Source organism: Macrosteles quadrilineatus, unplaced genomic scaffold, assembly GCF_028750875.1.
Source record: "Macrosteles quadrilineatus isolate MER2022 unplaced genomic scaffold, UCM_ALF_1.0 Scaffold_1__1_contigs__length_201487025, whole genome shotgun sequence".
NCBI lineage: Eukaryota > Metazoa > Arthropoda > Insecta > Hemiptera > Cicadellidae > Macrosteles > Macrosteles quadrilineatus.
The window spans coordinates 188224582-188230660 of record NW_026542594.1 but is presented as its reverse complement, the minus strand read 5'-3'; positions in this window follow the sequence as shown (position 1 = coordinate 188230660).

The window sequence follows — 6079 nt, the reverse complement described above, 5'->3', positions numbered from 1 at the left end:
GCAAAATATGTTAATAAATAAGCAAACTACAACAGTTTACTTATCCTCCATAAGAATAACATGGGAATTTTAAATTTAAAATTTTTTTGAATTTTCTCCGCAACCATTAGGCGCATTATAACGCTTCAATATACTAAATTATTTGTTTTTTTAAGCTCTACAAAATAGTTTGTAAAGAAATTGCAAAAATTTAAGTTTTTTGGGTCAAAAATGGGAAAAACCCATTTTTACCCCATAAAAGCCCCCATAAACCCCCGTTCCCATGGTCCGATCATGCTGGTTCGCGAACTCGTTCGAATAAACGTAGGTTTACACGTTTGTACCAAATTTCATCAAAATCGGATCATTTTTGCTCGAGTTATCGCGCTAACGGACACATATATATATAAATATATATATAAATAAATATATATATATATATATATATGAATTTGAACGGATGCTATTTTTGGCCTCTAGGGACCTCAAAACGAAAAAAAAAATCGGTCCCGGGTCCAGGTCTTACCATGAGTACTACGGTAATAGCTTATTCCCTATATGGGAAATTCGCTAAAAGGGAAAAGTTTATAGACATTTCTAATATTTATTGTGAAAGTGTTATGTGCCTGTCCAAACTTGCTTGATAATTTTTGTGTAGCTTCTCTTAGAGAATACTGAAAAATATGCCTTTTGAAAAATCGATCTCCAGCTGATTTTAATGGACCTCAGCTGATTTTACAAATTTTTTACTGAAAAACCAACAACTGTTTGGCCTACAAAGAGACCAGAAACCAGCTGCTTACATGTGGCAAAATACATGTAATCAAGTTGTGGAGTAGAGAAGAAGAGGAGTATGAGGGGAGCCTATTGTGCTAGAAGATGAATACCCCTTTCAAGACACATCTGGCTTATTTCGAGAGAAAAAGTTTATTATTTTTGCATTTAATTTATATTTTTCACTCTTATTACCACAACAGTAGCAGTTGTTAATGACATAGATTTCTGTATAATATAAAAATGCCATTATTTTTTCAAATCATTTAAATACTGTTGCAGCAAATCTGCAGACTCGGCAAATTTCCAGATGTTTTATTCACGGGTTTATTTTTTTAAAAGTAATTTACTGCTATAGTATAAAATAGAGCTTTTGTTTGAATATATATATTTTATACTAGGCCTATATGTATAGGATAAAACAATTGGATTGACCACTTGTGTAATCGTAGCTGCTATGAATAAGTCAACAAATTATTTTCAATTTAAATTCCAAAATTAAACTATGAAATAAAACATTTTCAAAATTTTATTATTATTTTATTTACCATCTCGCTTTTTCGTAATATATTGGATCTGCAGTTTTCTCACACAGTAACCAGTTTTGAATATTGTTGAACATTTTTATTGAGTTTCTAATAATTATATTAACATGCTAAATGTAGTAGGGCTACAGAGTTAAAGAGCATTTATTTACTGATTTGAAGTTTTTTTCAATTGTATGCCTAAAATTACAGGTTGTAAATGGTAATGAATAAACTATGTTATCACTAGTTCTAAACAAGACTTTTCAAATCTTTTGTTCAATTGAAGTACTTGGAAAGTTGTTTTAAAGTTTATATTTGTTTTGTAATATAAACTAAATTAGTGTCAGTTATTACTTTAATGATCAAATATAATTAAAAAACTACAGCATTGAAGAACAAAATATGATACTTACTGTAGAAAAATTAAATAAAACAAAGTGTATTTTTGTGTATTTAGAGGTGGAAATGTTGAACAAGTAATATAAGATTCTCGCCCTGAGAGATGAAAGCTGCAACGTTTCAATAGCAAGTTTCTGATCCTGCCACAAGCTGCGTCTTCCTATAACACCTTCATCACAGCTTACCGAGGCTTACATGTTTCTTTCCATCTTATATAAAGGGACTTTTTATAGCAGACCAATTTTATAAAAATCTAGGACTACTTTTTTTGCATTTTACTATCCCACAATGATGTGTTTTACTCTTCCTGATTTATATTATGGGGTCATATTACTTTGGCATTGAAATGACAGAAAACAGCTGTAGAATAAACCAACAATCTGGATGGTTCTCAAAGCTGTAGCATGTAAAAATTATTTTACCTAACCCGCCATGTTAAACTTCCCTATCCCAAGCGTGATGTATACAACTTCCTTACTTCTCGAGTGGTGTAAAGTTGAAAAAAACTCACTCGGTGATGTAATGAAACCCATTTAAATAACATTGAGTGGATAACTTAAAAAATATACCTCTATGGAGCCAACGACGTTCAACGCTAGAAATCAGCTGTGTGTTTGAATTTTATTGTTATGCTTTGAAGAATTTTCCTAACCTAGCTTTTGTTTGTAAATGAACGTTACTGTTAGAAGATGAGTGAAATTGATAATGAAGCATATTGCCCGTAACCTCCAGAATATTGTCGGGTCAGGTAAAATCTTGTACGTTACACGTTACGCAAGAGCGTGTTTACATCACTTCGGTGAATTATGCAACTCGCCTTCGCTCGTTGCACAACATTCACCTGCGTGATGTAAAAACGCTCTTACTACACTTGTAATGTAAATAGCTATTAGATCATTGCAAATTATAACTTTTCCCCCACCTGTTATACATAGAGTTACTGCATGTAAATGAAAATTAACTCTTCATCAAGAGGACTTAAAATTATAATTACAGCCCAAGATATGAGCGTAACCTAAAATTAACTCAAGACTAAGTAAATGAATCAATAATATTCCAACAGCACAGTTTGTTCAATCAATTTTAAATTTCTTTAAGAAAACTTTAAAATTATTCTTATTTATGATGATTCAAAAAATAGTTTCCACAATAATATTCGTCCTCCTCTACAGAATTTGTGAGATACAACTTATTAAACGATTTTAGATTTTACTTAGTAGATCAGCCGATCAGCCATGATTTTTCTAGGTTTGATATTGTCCTAAGCCCTAGAAATCCTTAGATAACTATAGTTTAAGAACTAACTGAAGATGTGTTAAGGATAGATGGGTTTTTTATTTCAATGTTTAGTTAAATGTTAATTAAATAGGGAATAAATCTGGAAGGTCTAAGGAAATGTTTTTACAAAAAACCAATACAAAATGTAAATTTTCTCAATCTGCAGGTTTGCTTCGCCACGGGTATTCATCTCTTTCAAATGATAGGTACTGCCTAAATTACAATATATATTCAGTTTTAACCATAGCTAACCACTAAAAACATGTAAGGAAACTGGCAAACTTTTCTACACCCCGAGAATAAAATAGCTGAGAACTTTGTCTAACTTCAATATGTTCTCTCAAGTTTTCACTAACTTAGTTAGAAACAATAACTCAATCCTTCGTGCGTGATCAAAAGGCTCCTTCCTTTCAAGTCTTGCTTCTAAAGTTTGTTGATGGTTAATCTAATTCAAACTTCGAGAAAATCATTACTATGACACATATTTTACAGCTAATCATATATCAACAATCACTTACGGTACCGTATGTAAACAAAAATATATTTTGTTAATATTCAGTCTAGTGTATACAAAACAGTATGCAGGTATATATGGGTACTGTTCAGTAGTAATAGTGAGTTGATGACTATTTTTGCAAGAGACTGTGAAAAACCAAAGCAGCGATGTTGAGGGTTCAAGTCCCAATGATATCACTATTATTGGTACCGTTCATATACCACAACTTCACATCTTGTTTTGCCTCATATATTCCATATATAGAACCTGAGGATAGGTAAATTCATGATCAAAGAGACTGTAACCTCTTTAAAAATTTTATATTAATCAGATGATGATCAGCATACTACTCATCTCATTGCAAAATCTAGAGCCTGTTTAGGTATTTTTATAGTATATCTGTATTACTCAATATTACTATTATTGAATGTGTTACTAGCATAGTGATTAGTGTCTTGGACTTCGATGCAGGAGTGGGTTCGAATCTCAGCACATTTACAACAGGGGTACAAAAATATGATAATAAATCATAAACTCACAATTTTGTATTAAAATTGTAAAAACAATATTTGAATTGAGAGTGAAATGTCGTAATGTTTGACATGCAAGTGAACTTCCCACCTGTACAAACATCCCCTGTCACAAGTGATGGATTATCGGTTTAACAGTGTTCTCTCCAGCGGATTAATCAATCTTTCTACGCCAGTGGACCACCATGTCTTTATAACTGGTTATTCAATTGTACTCGGTGATACTGCCAAAACGCTAGTAAATTCAGTAAAAAATTTAATTAAAATCATGATTATTAATTTATGACAGTCGTTAGACCACTTAGTTAGTTCCTTTGGGTGTTAAAACATCTTTCATAATTAATTTAATAATGTTTTATACTAAAGTAATAGACTATTAAGTAAATTTTTTTCATTTATTTGGAAAATCCAATATTCTCAATAACGGCCCTAACGATTTTGATAGAGATGTATTATGTTATAATCCTTTAAATTCCAAACAAATAGGTACAACTCCCATCCTGTAAAAATTACGGGTTGAAAGTTATTGTAACTTGTTTTATTTTCCTATTAAAAACCCCATTAAATAAGAGAAAATCAGGTTTTTGAGAAAAAACTAGTTTTTAATTGAAATTAGTATGTTATGGTCCTTATAATTATAAAAAAATAGTGCAACCGCCCATTGCTGTAAAAATTACGGTTCAAATGCTATTGCAAGTTTTGTGATTTTCCTATTATTCATATTCAAACATCTTTATTCATCATAAGAAATGTAGTTTGGTGGGGTGGTGGATAGTGTCAAAATACATACAATAACAATACTATTTCTATTTCTGGGAGGTGGAAAACTCATCAAAAGAATATAATGCTAAATTTATTATATACTCTTTTAGAATTTTCTTGATCTTGAATAGGTCCATTTTTTTTATGAACTCAGGGACAAATTTTAGAAAATCTTTACCAGCGTATGAGGGTTTTTAAAAAAAAACATTTAATTTATGAAGCTGGACAAACTCTCTTCTCCTCCTGAAATTATAAGAATGCACTGAATTTATTACTCCCTCTGATTAATTTTTTTGCAATAAGAATTGTTTAATAATTATATTGCTCATAAACTGTAAAATTTTGTAATTTCTTAACATTTTCTTTTGCTGAATCATCTCGTTAAAGCTTAAGCATAATTTTGATAGCCTATTTTTGCCGCTTCAGAATAATATACAAATATTAAATTTTTTTGTTGACCCATACAACGCAAAGCCGAATGAAAGATGAGAGTGAATGTGAGCAAAATATACTTTTTAGAGGTTTCAAATTACAATAAAAAGACATTTTTTATATGAAAATATTCCAAAATTACTCCACCAAAAATATCACAGTTACTCCCTTCGCTTACTCATGATAAAGATTGTTGACAAACAAATGGGAGAAAGTATGAGTCAGATTGCTGATACAGTTTATTTTTAAATTTTAGTGCCACTGCAGTTCGTGAACAGTAATAAAGACAAACAAACAACCATAACACATGTTCTTGTGCCATTAACTGAGTAATTTTCTAAGGAACAGCGATTGAACACGTCTTCTGGTTCAATGTTGTGAATTTTCTGCACAGCTCTTCATAAAAACCAGGAAACTATTTACACTTTCATTACAAAAAATGTTAATACTTTAATTCAAGATTGATTTAATAAAATAAAGTTGTTGTCATAGTAGGATTTATGTGAACCAAGGCCGTAAGAATAAATCCAGGCAATAACAAATTTAAGCACCTTAAAAAAATGCATGTATGTTACAATAAGTTAGTCAGGTACTTTGTGTATTTTCAGCTTATAATATGTACCTATTGTGTGTGCTGTCATAATGAAGAGATCAAACCCTTCAGGTACTTGAAAGTATAGAAAAATTAACCTTTTTTGACACTAATTGATTTGAAGTTATCTCAAAATTATTTCAACTTGATATTGATGATATCTTAGAACTATTATGGATCCAAACAAATCCATTCTATTAAGTTTTTGATTATTTTATAAATTGTTTTTATCAATTAATTACTGTTATAAAGGATTAATTGTGCACCACTTTCACAAAAGACGTGAGACAAGCGATCTAAGTGGCCCTTT